The sequence below is a fragment of the Eublepharis macularius genome, chromosome 10, assembly GCF_028583425.1.
Source record: "Eublepharis macularius isolate TG4126 chromosome 10, MPM_Emac_v1.0, whole genome shotgun sequence".
In the NCBI taxonomy this organism is placed as follows: Eukaryota; Metazoa; Chordata; class Lepidosauria; order Squamata; family Eublepharidae; genus Eublepharis; species Eublepharis macularius.
The window spans coordinates 2,959,356-2,975,099 of record NC_072799.1 but is presented as its reverse complement, the minus strand read 5'-3'; positions in this window follow the sequence as shown (position 1 = coordinate 2,975,099).

The following is a 15,744-nucleotide window of genomic DNA, read 5'->3' as shown; positions in this document are numbered from 1 at the left end:
AGTTAAAGCCAAAGCATCAGGATAGTTTGGAAAGTAACAGCAAAATTACTTTCCAAAATACTCTCCTACAGCCCTTGAGTGCCTGCCTGGACAATCTGGTCCATGTCTGTGGCCCTTGGAAGCAACTCCCTGCCATCTGAGCTTCCCTTCCTTGGGAGCCCCACACACCCTTTTCTGGGGTCCTGCTGGCTTTGTGAAATGCCCTCTGGGGTTGGAGAGGAAACTGGAGATTCTGGGAGTGGAGCCTGGAGAGGGCAGGATTTGTGAAGGGGAGGGACTTCAGCAGACAACAAAAATGCAAAGCATGCGTATTGGATGAGGGATACATTTCTGGGTAACAATGTGTGTGAACAAAATCCTGGATTCTGTAAATAAAGATGGAGTGCTAGCTCTAATTTGGGATTTAATTGGGGCTTTTTTTCAGGGGGAACACGGGGGAATGGAGTTCCGGCACCTCTTGAAAATACTCGGCAATAGTGCTTGAAAATAATATGATTTCAAAGAATCCCGTGTGTTTCTTCCTCATTCCCCTCTTGAGAGTTCCATCACCTCTTTTCCCAGAAAAAAAACCCCTGGATTTAATGATTTTTTAAAAAAAAATTAAAATCTGATGCTAACACACAATTAAATCTGAGGTGTGTTTTTATATGCTGTTTTGGATGTTGAAAGCCAGTAGCTCTAAACAGCAGGATTTGAGTCCAGTGGCATCTTAAGAGACCAACAAAAAATTTAGGGTGTAAGCTTTTGAGAGGCAGAGCTCCCTTCTTCAGGCACCTGACTCTCAAAAGATTGCACTCTGAAAACCTTGTTGGTATCTAAGCTGCCATTGGACTCAAATCCTGCTGTTCTACTGAGGACCAGCACAGCTACCCGCCTAAAACTGTCTCTAAATGGGTAGTTCATCACAGTTTCCAGTTTTTCCATTCTCAACCAAGAACAACCTTGTGTGTGTGTGTGTGTTTTCAGGCTATTTTGGTGGAGATTCCAGCATATGGAATTCTTGGGGCTGAAAAAGTCAAGCTTCATGGGGAATTTTCCTAAAAGAAAGTGTTTTAAGTGACTGTAGTAGAAAATGTTAGATGTTTCTTCTTTAAAAACCACGTGCCAAATAGTTTATTTTGTTTATTGCATCAGTAAATGGTTATTGTTCAAAATATAAAGAAGAGATGACCTCAGGTTGTTGAAATCCAATCTATTGCATCTAAAGGTTTGGGCCTATTGCCTTCAGCCACAAAATGCACTTTAATTAGATTATGGATATTGCCTTCAATTACAGTATTCAGAGATGCTAATTTTCAGGAGCTGATTTTCTGCACTTCCCACCTCTGTGTAACTCCTAGCTTTAATCAGGCTAATTACATTTTGCATTTATTTATTACTGTTATTAATAGTCTGCCTTTCTCACTGAGATTCAAGGTGGGTCACTCAGTGTTAAGTTAATACAATCAACATCAGGGACAATAGACATTGCAGTTGGGTATAGAAATGCAAATTTGCAAAGGTTTGAAAACACGAAAACAAATGCGAGTTACGAACAAGTAGAGATCCCACCACAACTTACTAACTCAAAATTCAAATTACAAACACTGTAGTATACAAAATGAGTATACTATGTGCTCCAAAATACTAGGCAAAAATTCACTTTTAAACAAAGCAACCAACATTGGCAAAAATTACACGTCGTGTTACCACAGACCTCTTAAAGGGACATAGTGCAAATATAAATCAATGAACACTCTTTGATTCTCTGATACAAAGATGTCGTATTGATCTAAACAGTATCCTGTTTAAACGGGTCCAGAATCTCTCAGGTAAGTTACAAAGGACCTCTTAAAGTGGCATAGTGCAAATATGAAAGCACGCATCTGACAAAGAGAGCTGTGGTTCTCGAAGGCTTATGCTACAGTAAAGTTGGTTAGTCTTAAAGGTGCTACTGGACTCCTTTCGGTTTTGCTACTACAGACTAGCACGGCTAACTCCTCTGGATCTATAGTGCAAATAGGCATCAATATACACTCAAAAAATCATATATAGACATCAGATTGATCTAGACAGTATAGGTCCTAAATTTTTCAGGTAAATCCAATCAAGTGTCCTCGTGTAATGATTTCCAAAATTTGCTAACTCTCTTCCTTTTTTCTTCAGAGGAGAAGACGCCCTCAAGGCCCCGCTCGACAAGGAACCAGCTTGCCACCTCGTTTCCAGTAATCAAAAATCACCTTTATCACCTGACATTTTCAAAGACTGCAATGTGTGTTTCCAAAGGACCACCTGGGCGTTCCTTGGAAACATACATTGCGGTATGACTTGTAATTATGGACTAAATTATGCACCTTTTGGAGAGCTGTCTTTGAGAGGTCCATGATAATATGATGAAATTTTTGCCAACATTGGTTGTTTTGTTTAAAAGTGAATTTTTGCCTAGAATTTTGGATTACATATTATACTCATTTTGTAAACTGCAGTGTTTGTAATTTGAATTTTTAGTTAGTAAGTTGTGGCGGGATCTCTACTTGTTTGGTTAGAGGTTTGGAAACGAGCAGAAATCAGATACAGAGCTGAAATAATGCTGAAATAAAGCATAAGCCATTCTAAACCACATTCACCACATTTCAAAATTCTGAGTGCGTTGCAGGTACCATGGACAGCCAAAAAGACAAATAAGTGGGTACTACATCAAATCAAACCAGAATCCTCCCTAGAAGCTAAAATGACAAAACAGAGGCTGTCGTACTTTGGTCACATCATGACAAGATTCTCTGGAAAAGTCAAGAATGCAAGGAAAAGTAGAAGGCAGTAAGAAAAGAGGAAGACCCAAAATGAGATGGCTGGACTCAACAAAGGAAGCCACGTCCTCCAGTTTGAAAGATCTGAGTAAGTCTGGTGATAGGAAATTTTGGAGGTCTTTCATTCATAGGGTCACCATTGGTTGGAGGCGACTTGATGGCACATAACACGCACAGACACACACACACAGGAGGATCACACAGTGGGTGTCATTGTACCTATCTGGACTCCCACTGGCCCTTCTTTGTAACCCCCACCCTACCCTTTGATGTGGCTATTAGGGCTGATCAAACTTCATTCTGTTTGGGAACTTTGACTCAGGAAAGCTTCTTCCTTGGAAAATTCTGTTGCACCCAAAGGAGTCGCTGGGCTCGAACTGCATTCAAAGCGTGCCTTGAGGACATATTCCGTTCAGCTGACTCTGATGGAGAAGGGTGGGTTTGGCTGGGGGCGAGGTGTGGGGGAGGATCCACATTTCCAGCTTCTTGCTCTCCAAGCCCATTCGCTCTGGCCAATGGATCCTAGTTCAGAAGCAGGGATTCAGCTCTGGTTCTCAAAACACAGGAGACAAAGATCACACCTCTGGGTTTGTCTATAAAATGCAAATCGCAGGTTCTGCAGGTTTAGTTTGCCTCCCAGCCCTGCAGGAAGAAGAAAGCGGGTTCAACCCTTCGCTCCCCACCTTGATAAACAGGCAGGGTGTGAAACAGCAGGATTTGAGTCCGGTGGCACCTTAGAAACCCACCCAGTTTTCAGAGTGCAAGCTTTTGAGGGTCAGAGCTCCCTTCTTCAGACATTAGTAAACGAGAAAAGGATACTTAATCCCGTGTTGGTGGCCCCAGCATCTTCATAATCAGAGGCATACTGCCTCTGAACAGGGAGGTTCCATTTAGTGTTTGTTGATAGACTCCCCCCTTCCTCGCCATGTCTCTTTGCCCTTTTAAGGTCTGCTTTTGCTAGCACCCTTGCACATCTCATGGCAGAGCTCCCTTCGATAGCGATTCCTCCAGATCCTCGCCAAAGTGTCAGCCCTGTTGAACAGAGAAATGAGCACGTTCTACGGTTGCCAGGTCCAGCCTGGGAAATTCCTGGAGGTTTGGGGGTGGAACCTGGAGAGGGTGAGGTTGGAGGAGGGGCCTCAGAATGGCATAATGCCATAGAGTCTACCCTCCAAAGCAGCCATTTTCTCCAGGTGAACTGATCTCTGTCACCTGGAGATCAGTTGTAATTCCGGGAGATCTCCAGCCACCACCTGGGGGCTAGAAACAAGAAGGAGGGGCAACGCAGCGTAGTAAACTGCAATAGGAAAAGAGAACCTATAGCAGTAAGGTCTGAAGACCTATAATTCCTTAAAGTGCACCGTGCAACTAACAAAAACCAAGACAGAAACCCTTAAGGATGATTATCAAAATACTTTCTAATTGTAAAGTGCTGGGTGTGAATGCTCTACAATACTGTAACAACACCAATTCATGCAATAGAATTAAACTTGAACAATCCACCAGTGAGTCCTAAATCTCCAAAGTCTTTCATATTATGAATGGAGCAATCTCTCTTCTTTCACTCTGGGGGTATCCCCGGCGACGTGAACAAGCATGGAAGCTGACTCCCGGGCGGGAGAAGCCGCAGCGGAGATGTGGAACACGCTGGAAAAGGGGCGCAGCTACCCAAAACGCTCAACAGGTCGCAAGCTGAACTCCTGTTTCGGGAATTCTTTCTCAAGAGCGTGGAAGGACAGCAATAATACAGTTCCAGTAGGGTTGCCAGCCTCCAGGTAGTGGCTGGAGATCTCCCGGAATTACAACTGGTCTCCAGGCCACAGAGATCAGTTCCTCTGGAGAAAATGGCTACTTTGGGGGGTGGACTGTATGGAATTATGCCATGCCAAGGTCCTTTCCCTCCCCATACCCCGTTTTCTCCCAGTTTCACACCCCAGATCTCCAGGAATTTCCTAGCTTGGAGCTGGCACCCCTAAGTTCCAGTGTTGTGTACAAACTCACTTCTCTAATCCCTAGCACATTCTGAGCCCCCCCCCTCACATCTGTACAGTGCCGATCAGATGGACTAACACATCACGGAAGTCCCCAGAAGTCAAGCTCTGGCAAGCTCACGTTCATGTTGGCATAGATTTAAAGACAGGAAGCAAAGAGCAGGAATAAACAGGCAGGTCTCACAGTGGAGGGAAGTAACGAGTAGAGTCTCACAAGGACTGGTGTGGGGACAGATGCTATGTAATTTGTTCATAAAATATCTGGAACTGGGGCTGAGCAGTATAGTAGCCAAGTTTGCAGATGACATGAAACTGTTCTGGGCAGTGTGCAAGAGTCGGGGCGAGGAGCCCCTTAAAGCCCAACTAGATTTCCAGGGTAGGAGCTTTTGAGAGTCAGAGCTCCAAGATAATCTCCAGAAATCCCGTGAGTAAGTAACTTTGTGGTTAATTAAGTACAATGCAGGCAATTGTAAGGGGATGCGCATTGGAACAAAACAGCTCATCTTCAAATATATGTTAATTGGGTGTGAACTGGCTGAGACTGAGCGAAAGAGACCTTGGGGTCCTAGTGGAGAGCTCAATGAACATGTCGAATCAGTGCTACAGCAGTGAAAAAGGCACTGGGGATTATTAGAAAAGGAATTGAAAATAAAACATCCAATATTATAATGTCCTTGTATAGATCTATGGTGTGGCCTCATTTGGAATACTGTATGCGGTTCTGGTCACCGTACCTCAAAAGGACATTGCAGAGCTGGAAAAAGTACAGAAGAGGGCAACCAAGGTGATTAAAGGGTTAAAGCACCTTTTCTATGAGTAAAGGCTGTAGAGTCTGGGACTTTTTAGTTTAGAAAAAAGATGACGGGGGGGGGCACATGATAGAGTTTTATAAAATTATGCTCAGGGTAGAGAGAGTGGACAGAGAGAGCTGTTTCTTTCTCACCCAGCATTCACGGGACCCCAATCAAGTTGATAGTCACTATATTCAGGATGAACAAAAGGAAATACTTCTTTACAGAAGGAGTAATTAAGATGTAGAATTCACAAATGATGTAATAAAACACATTAAAAATATAACAAGTTACACAATCCCTTTCATCCCAGAAATCATATTTTTGGATCAATGGGACACCTTTGCAATCCCTAAAATCAGAAAAGAATGGATAAGTATTTTTCTAGTAGCGGCCAAATCAGTAATAGCTCTAAGTTGAAAATCGTCGAAAGCACCATCCGTTGACAGCTGGATGGCCAAAGTTTGGGGCCATTATATACAAGAGAAAATTCATGATATCTTTCAGGCAGAACACTTTCCAAATGAAACTGATTTCATAACAAAATAGTATCCATTTTTTGAATATATACCTGAAAACTATAACAGCCTAAAAAAATGTTATGTTATGATGTCATAAAGGACAACTATCAAAACTTTTACGGAAAATATCAGCATCCTATAAGTTTGTTGTCATATCTCTCCCCGTATGTGCCCCAAAGAGCGCTTTGTTCAACCGGAAAACATCTACTGGTGGTCCCTGGCCCCAGGGAGGCTCGGCTGGCCTCTACCAGGGCCAGGGCCTTTTCGGTCCTGGCCCCAACCTGGTGGAACTCTCTGTCTGAGGACACCCAGTCCCATCAAGATCTTCTATCATTTCAGCAGGCCTGTAAGACGGAGATGTTCCGCCAGGCATATGGTGGAGGCTAATTTTAGCCCATCATTGCCGAGCCTTCCACCGGTCTCCCTCTACGAGGGGTTATGGAGAGTCCACTGCTGGCTGCCCCCAAAAGGGGTACAGTAATCTATCTGCCCACTACTACCTCCCCTTTTTGTATGCTGATGGGCAGGAGTGCAGGACTGCCCGTCTTGGAATGGTTTTATTGATTGCTGTTTTTATGCTGTGTTTATTGTTTTTATGTTGTATTTTAATCAATGTTGTACCTCGCCCTGAGCCTGCTTGCGGGGAGGGCGGGTTAAAAAGATAATAAATAAATAAGTAAAAAAATAAATAATAAATATGTATCACATAATGTTTTGTTTGCCAAAGGAAATTGCATTTATTATAACTTGTGAATTTGTTAAACGTCAATAAAAAAATTTTTAAAAAAAGATGTAGAATTCACTGCCAGAGGAAGCAGTGATGGCTGCAGGCACAGATGAATTTAAAACGGGATTCGACAGAAGACAGGTCTATCAGCGGCTACTAGAGTAGCCTTGGTGACTTAAGGGAACCTCCATATTCAGAGGCAGTCAACCTCTGAATCCCAGGGCCAGAGACAACAGCAGGGGAAGGCCTCAGCCTCTCAGCCTTGCTGTTGGCTCTCCATGATAGCTCCTTGGCCCCTGTGTGAGGCAGGGTGCTGGCTAGATGGACCACAGGTCTGATGTACCAGGGCTCTTCTCATGGCTTCTCTTTCAGGGAATGTGTGGGATACGCCATTGTGAAGATCTCTGCATTTTCAAACTGGATTCTCAGCAGAACTCTGCTTTCTGAAATGATACGTGGGAATGAACAACAGAATGTGCAAAGATCCAGAGGAGTTAGCCGTGTTGGTATGTAGTAGCAAAATAGTAAAGTTGTGCATAATTGTTTTGTGCATATTGTGCAGACTTGTTCCCCCCCCCCCACACACACACAAGGTGGAGTACTTTTGTGCTCCGATAGATTTGGGGTTGGAGTAGAAGGGAGTCTGTCTCAAAACCCTATCTGAAGAAGTGAGCTGTGACTCACGAAAGCTCACACCCTGACACAAATTTTGTTAGCCTGATAGGTACTACTGGACTCTTGCTCTCCCTGAAGAAGAGAGCTGTGACTCATGAAAGCTCACACCCTGACACAAATGTTGTTAGCCTGATAGGTGCTACTGGACTCTTGCTCTCCCTGAAGAAGAGAGCTGTGACTCATGAAGGCTCACACCCTGACACAAATTTTGTTAGCCTGATAGGTACTACTGGACTCTTGCTCTCCCTGAAGAAGAGAGCTGTGACTCATGAAAGCTCACACCCTGACACAAATGTTGTTAGCCTGATAGGTGCTACTGGACTCTTGCTCTCCCTGAAGAAGAGAGCTGTGACTCACAAAAGCTCACACCCTACCACAAATTTTGTTAGCCTGGTAGGTGCTATTGGACTCTTGCTCCCCCTGAAGAAGTGAGCTGTGACTCACGAAAGCTCACACCCTGACACAAACTTTGTTAGTCTTATAGGTGCTACTGGACTCTCGCTCCTTTCAAAGGGGGCGGTGTGGAGGGAGTGAGCAATCCCCTATGGAATGAAGGCTTCACCGACACCCTTATCATTATCCCCAGTTTGTGTTAACTGGGCCAAAGCGGTCACTCCAGCTTGATCACTCATGACAGAGGTGCTTGCAACCCAAGAATGATCTCATCATGGAACTATCAAGGAGAGATCTCACAATGCTGTCGGGCTTTGGGCTATCAAGAGAGAAATGCAGATCGAGCTTCCTTCTGGCTGGAGCACACGAAAGCTCCTCCAGTGGCAGGCGGAGCCCCCACAACACTTTGACTCTCCAAAACACAGTGGAAGGAACACAGCCCAAGATCCCTCGTGGAATCAGAGAGGTGTGCAGGGAGATAAAACGAGCATCTGTGGGTGCAGAGTCAGGTTCCTTTCCTGCCATACAGATCCTTAATCTTTGAGCAAAATAGCAAAGAGTCCAGTAGCACCTTTAAGACTAACCAACTTTATTGTAGCGTAAGCTTTTGAGAACCACAGCTCTCTTCGTCAGATGCATCTGATGAAAGCTTATGCTACAATAAAGTTGGTTAGTCTTAAAGGTGCTACTGGACTCTTTACTATTTTGCTACTACATACTAACAAGGCTAACTCCTCTTAAACTTTGAGGAAAGTGAAGGTAACAAGTGGGAGACTTAGCTGGCGACCAGATCTAGCACCCACCTTAACTCAGTTGGCATGCATGCGCCGTGGGGATTGTATGCATGTGAAGTGTGGCACAAGTGTATCTTTGGGGCCTTTTGTAGTTTTACAAAATTATGCATGGGGTGGAGAAAGAAGAGAGTGGAACTTTCCTCTCCTGATAATATAGGAATTGGGAGCAGGACACACAATTCAGTTGAGGGGCAGACAAAAGGAGGCAACGTGTGAAATTCACTGCCACGAGATATGATGATGGCCACAAGCTTAGGCAACTTTGAAAGGGGATTAGGTCAGAGGATAGACCCATCAATGGCAAGGATGAATAAATGGAATGAGGGCTACAACTAGGGGAGGCCTTGACCTCTGTCTTCTTCTACGGCTTCCAAGGACATGAGCCTGGCCATGGGGTGAAACAAAGGTGCCAAGTTACAGGTCAGAAAAGATGCCCCATTGGACAGACAAGAACATATGGAACATCATAAAGAGTCCAGTAGCACCTTTAAGACTAACTTTATTGTAGCATAAGCTTTCAAGAACCACAGGTCTCTTAATAAGCCTTTTTTAAACAGGAGTTACACTGAACCCTTCCCCCCGCCCCCAGTGGTGCAGAGTGGTAAGCTGCAGTACTGCAGCCCAAGCTCTGCTCGCAACCTGAGTTCGATCCTGGCCGAAGGCAGGTTCAGGTAGCCGGCTCGAGGTTGACTCAGCCTTCCATCCTTCCAAGGTCGGTAAAATGAGTACCCAGTTTCCTGGGGGTAAAGCGTAGATGACTGGGGAAGGCAATGGCAAACCACCCCGTAACAAAAGTCTGCCAAGAAAACGTGATGCGATGTCCCCTCATGGGTCCATAACGACTCGGTGCTTGCACAGGGGGCTAACCTTTACCTTCACAGAAGTGACATTCAAAAACATTGCAAATGATTTTTCAGCTAGCAAATCTATTGCGAAGGCTAATGCTAAGACACAATCACCACACCAATTCATCAGTGCAATCGGTGGACCTTTTGCTGGAGGAAGGGTGGGGGAGAGTAGGGGGCACATACGCTCTTTGTCCCAGCAGGGAGAAAGGAATGAAGGAAGCAAGACCAGGCAGGGAGATAAGCAAAGAAAATGATGTTTTGCTGGCAGAGCTTCTAAAGTAGGTCAGGTTTTATAAACTAAGAAGCCATGGGAGAGCCAGCGTGGTATGCTGTCAGGCTAGGATCTAGAGACCCAGGTTCGAATCCTTGCTCTGCCATGGAAGCTCACTGGGTGACCCACCCTGGGCCAGTCACAAACTCTCAGCCTAACGCAGTATCTGGAGGACAGGAGAATGAGGTAAGATACTTTACGTTCCCATTAGACTGAACAGATGAAGTAAACAATCCCAGTGTCTACAGAAGGGAGGGAGGGAAGTGAAAGAGAAGGGGGCCTGTGGGGCAAAGCTCAGAGGGAAAACTCCCGTGAAAAAGATCTCAGAGCACAACTAGATGCCACCAAGTGGGTTTAGGACGGGATCTCCTTTTTTGAATCGTTAAAAAGCAGCTGCTGGCTCCCCAATTTGGACTGCAGCTGCAGTGCAAGGAGAAGGCAATCTTAACTCTTTCCCCCACACCATTTTTCAGAGAGAAACCCCCCTTCCCAACTGATGAAGGTCCCCTCTGGCCTTGCTTTCCCAGGTCCAGCCCAAATGTCATAAGGGAAAAAAACCCACATGGCGTTCCATGAAGAAGAATGATTGGCTTCCCCTCTGTCTCCTTTACGTTTCCCCATCCCGTTGCCTGCCTCTGAGGAGCCCTGGGTTCTCAGGCCTCGTGGGACTTTGGCCCCGCACAGTCCTGCTCCTTCTGGGTGCCACAAGATGCCTTCTGTTCCAGCTCGCTGATGTTCCGGATCAGGGGTGGGGTAGAAGTCTCTGTCGTGCGGCTTCTCTTTTATTGGTGTTGTCCTTTTCTGGTTTTGGCCACCTCTCCTTGGCGGAGACAGAGCTGAAAAACACAGGTCCTCCAAAGGTGTGTGGGGGGGGGGGGAGAAATGCCCTGGTGCCCCAGGTACAGACTCTGATAGAGTCTGCAATGCTCTTTTTCTCAGAGGCACGAAAGGCCCCATATGCCTGGCAGACTGGCATCGCTGTAGGCTGTGCCAGGCGGCAGGAAAGCAGAAGTCCGCTCCTGCTCTGCCCTCCCTCTGAAGGAAGCCGGTGCCTAGCGCATGCAACTTATGGTGAATGCATCTGCTATGACCTGCCCGGGTTGCAGCCTGTCCCATACTGTCTGTCATTAGCCTGCTGCGCAGAAGCCACAAAAGCCCCACTGGATCAGACTGCGGGTCTGGGTAACCCTGTGCCCTATTTCACACATTATTGTAGCATAAGCTTTCAAGAACTACAGCTCTCTTCATCAAATGACTCTTTAGTCTTTACTTTTTTGCTTGGTTAAGAAAATGATTGCTGCTGTGATGGTGTCTGTTCAGCGTTTTGTTCAGCAGATTGGTTGAAGGATTCTTTCAGGCATCTAAAATAGGCCTCACGCATCTGACGAAGAGAGCTGTGGTTCTCAAAAGCTTATGCTACAGATGCATCTGACAAAGAGAGCTGTGGTTCTCGAAAGCTTGTGCTACAGATGCATCTGACGAAGAGAGCTGTGGTTCTCGAAAGCTTATGCTACAATAAAGTTGGTTAGCCTCAAAGGTGCTTCTGGATTCTTTACTATTCTGCAGCTACAGACTAACACAGCTCACTCCTCTGGATCTATGCCTGTTCTGGGAGCCGCTGCAAGCCCTTGGTCCAAGGGACAGCAAGCACCAGCCCCCAGCCTCTGCGGGCTAACTGAATGATATCATGCTTCGATAGACAATTAACTTTGGCCTCCCACCGAGATTAGAATGGGCCAGCAGGTCTGAACTTGTCACCAAGGTCTTAGTCGCTGGCCCTCATCCTCCTGCATATTTGCTGAATGCATGAGGCTGCTGGGTGCTGGAAGTTTTATTAGGAGCGGGGGCTGGGATGGAGTCTCCAGTGGAGTCCCAGACTGGAGCCCTCTTTTGTGCATTCCTGAATGCAGCTGCCTGCATTCGCTTTTGCAAGACTAGCGCAAAAAACCCATCAGGCACGCAGAGTAATGACTCCGCAAAGCAATGGGCGGCTTTCTCCCCCTGCCCCCCGCCCCCCACCCCAGCCATGCCAGTGCCAAGCAAAAACACCCTCCTCTTTTTCATTCAGGGAGAGATTGTATTGTGTCAAAGATCCAGAGGAGTTAGCCGTGTTAGTCTGTAGTAGCAAAATCAGAAAGAGTCCAGTAGCACCTTTAAGACTAACCAACTTTATTGCAGCATAAGCTTTTGAGAAGAATAAAATTGGTTAGTCTTAATGGTGCTACTGGACTCTTTCTGATTGTATTGTGTGTATACAGGAGGAGTAGGCTAAAAGAACAGCTCTACTGGGCTGCTTTGTGCTTGAGGGCTGTGGAGGTGGGGGGGCTCCCATTTTGCAGATGGGAAACTGAGGCTGTAGGTTGCATCAGACGAAGAAAGCTGTGGTTCTCGAAAGCTTATGCTACAATAAAGTCGGTTAGTCTTAAAGATGCTACTGGACTCTTTACTATTTTATAGAATAGGCAGGACATCATAAGGAGACATGGCAGGCGGCCTTGGCTATGGGCCCTCGCCCTGAGCAAAACAGGACATTGCAGCCCATAGATGGGGGTCAGACTCAGAGGGCAACTGGAGAGGTGTGGAGAGGGCAGAATGGAACCTGCAGAAGGCCCTTCAATATAAAGCTGGCCATCCTCTTCATAGCTCATTTAGCAGCACCGGATGAGGTTGTCAACCTCCAACTGAGGCCAGAAGATCTCCAGTTAGGAAATTCCTGGAGATTTTGGAGGGGGGGGGGAGCCTGGAGAGGGCAGGATTTGGGGAAAGGAGAGTCCTCAGTGGGGTATGATGCCGTTCAGATCAGCATTCATCCTTCAGAATTAAAATAACTTGCAAGCTTCTGATACCGATAAGCAGGGTTTTTTCTGGAAAAAGAGGTGGCAGAACTCTCAAGAGGAAAATGAGGAAAACACACATGGGATTCTTTGAAATCATATTATTTTCAAGCATTATTGACAAGTATTTTCAAGAGGTGCCGGAACTCCGTTCCTCCGCGTTCCCCCTGAAAAAAAGCCCTGCTGATAAGTAAAACAGCCTCTTGCGATGCAGTCTTATTTGCGTGGATATCGCAGGGGCATGTCTGCATTATGCATTTTAAGTGTTCTGAACCAGTGTAACTGTCATGGCTGAGCATTCCCCACCCCCCAAGGGTGCCAGAGGTTGGTGTTTTCTGACAGCGTTGGGCATGTCTCACTGGAGCTGACTGGGCCTAGCAAAGCACTGCAACCTCTCAGCTTCTGAGAATGGGAGCTGGGACACTTACGCAGGTTGGAGAGCATTTTCAGTGTGTGGTGAAAACGTATCCCAGCCTCAGGAGAATGTGTTCATTATGCACCAGGAGAGCTCTAGGAGAGACGTTTCGAATACTTCTCTTCTCTTCTCTTCTCTTCTCTTCTCTTCTCTTCTCTTCTCTTCTCTTCTCTTCTCTTCTCTTCTCTTCTCTTCTCTTCTCTTCTCTTCTCTTCTCTTCTCTTCTCTTCTCTTCTCTTCTCTTCTCTTCTCTTCTCACGATTGCTGTAACAAAATTCTGACCTGGAAAGGGCTCTCTGCAGTTTACCTGTAATGCAAAAAGACGTGCCCCTGCTTCCTGTGGTATGCAGTTCAATCAGGAATGCTGTAAATGTTTAACATTGACCTGCTTCTACTAGTACATGTGAGACAGCCCTGAAGTGGAGGTGAAATGCACTCGGTCTATATTCTGGGGCTCTGTTTTTAAAAAGCGAATCTCATTAAGACGAGGCAGCACGTGGAGCGGTCAGAGGGACTAAGATGGGGGAGACCCGGGTTCAAATCCCCAGTCTGCCACGGAAGCTTGCTGGATGGCCTTGGGCCAGTCCCTTATTCTCAGCCTAACCTACCTCACAGGGTTGCTGTGAGGAGAAAGTGGAGGAGAAAAGAACGATATAAGCTGCCTTGGGCCCCCGTTGGGGAGAAAGGCAGGGTATATATGAAGCAAATAAATAATTAAGAATATAAGAGCCCTGTGGGATCAGAACAGAATTTCACACAGTGGCCAAAGAGTCTCCCTGGATAGTTAACAATCCCAGCGCCTGCCTCTGGTGTTGCCTCACAGCTCTGGTGTTGCCTCACAGAGGTATGCTGCCTCTATACAGGGAGGTTCCCTTTAGTCACCCTGGCTTTCAGCGGCTGCTGGATCTGTCCTCCTTTAAAAGCCGTCTTGCCCCTGGCCGTCACTCCGTACACAGGTAAATCCCACAATTTAATTACTCATCAGCTAGAGTATTTTCTTTAGTTCATCCCAAATCTATTACCTGTCAACCTTCCAAATATATAAAGCTTTATGCCTAATTTTATAAACCTTTATCACGTCCCCTTTTTTCTAAACTGAAAAGTACCAGGCTTTTTAGCCTTCCCCCCATAGGAAAAGTGCCCCAACCTCCCTTAAACATTTTGAGTGCCCTCCTTTGTCCTTTGTCCAGCTCCGCCATGTCCTTTTTGCGACATGGAACACAGAGCTGCACATAGAATTCCAAATGAGGCCACACCGTAGATCTATACAGGGGTATTACAATATTAGCCATTCGATTGTTAAAAAAAATTTGAAAAGAAAAATATAGATAGCAATAGAAAGTGCACAGAAACGTAAATACAAAATACAAAATACTAAATTTAAACGACAACAGAAAAGTGTATTCAAAATACGTGGCAATTCAACTAACTTATGGAATGTTTCTCCTTCCCCTTTCCTTAAAAATTATACCTAAAATATCATATCAATAGTCTTTAATCAGTTAGCTATTTCCTATTTTATACTCAACATTTTTAAGTATCTATATTATAATTAATCTATTTCCTTATTAACTGCTCCTAATTTTTCTTTGTTTCGAGCTTGAAGCCATTTGATTTTTTTTCCAGTTCCTTTCCTCATAATCTTCACCATGGAGTCTACCTGTTTCACGGCTGATGCACTCTGGCTTGACATTTTCATCGAGCTTTCCATTACAACTCCAACAGTGCAATCCTAAACAGATTTACACCAGTGTAAGCTCATTGAAATCAATGGGCTTAGGCTGGAGTAACTTTTCTTAGGATTACGAGTTAGCTTTTCTTGTCTGAACCTCTTCAGACTCCCCCGTCATATATTTAAAGTTAGGATATTTTCTTCCAATATGTTTTTTTTTTAATTTTTATTAGGTGAGCATAGTTTACAAATAACATTTATCTATTAAAACCTTAATATCTATATTCCCCCACCCTTTCCCTCCCCCCCTTTTCCTGAGACTTCCAACAGCTTTCCAACCCAATAACAAAGTCTATTACTTACTTATCTCTACATATCATTCTAACATTTTACTTTACTATACTAAATAATATCCATTGATTTCAAATCTAATTCTAATCTTAATCTAACAATAGTTAAAACTTCCCTTTATCAGATAAAAGATTCATATCTCTTAATCTCCAAATTTAATAACTTTCCAGTTGGCATAGTTTTCCCTTTACGTCCCGCTTCTTCTCTAAATATTGTCTTAACCTCCCCCATTTGTTAAAAAATTCTTCTAAATTCTGATCTCTCAGCCGCCTTGTCATTTTATCCATTTCTGCCATGTACAGCAATTTTTGTATCCAGTCTTCAATAGATGGTATGTCTTGCACCTTCCATTTTTGTGCATATAATATTCTTGCCGCTGTTGTCATATAAAATAATAATGTTCTGTATTGCATAGGAACATCTTCCATATTTAAGTTCAGTAGCAATAGTTCTGTGTTCTTTGTTATCGATATCTGCAAAATTTCATTCATCGCTTCTAAAATATCTCCCCAGTACTGTTTAGCCACATCACAAGTCCACCACATATGATACAATGATCCTTCATGATTTTTACATTTCCAACATTTATCTGACATCTTAGCATTTCCATACGCTATTTTCTTAGGCGTCAAGTACCACCTATATATCATTTTATAAACATTCTCCTTAATATTA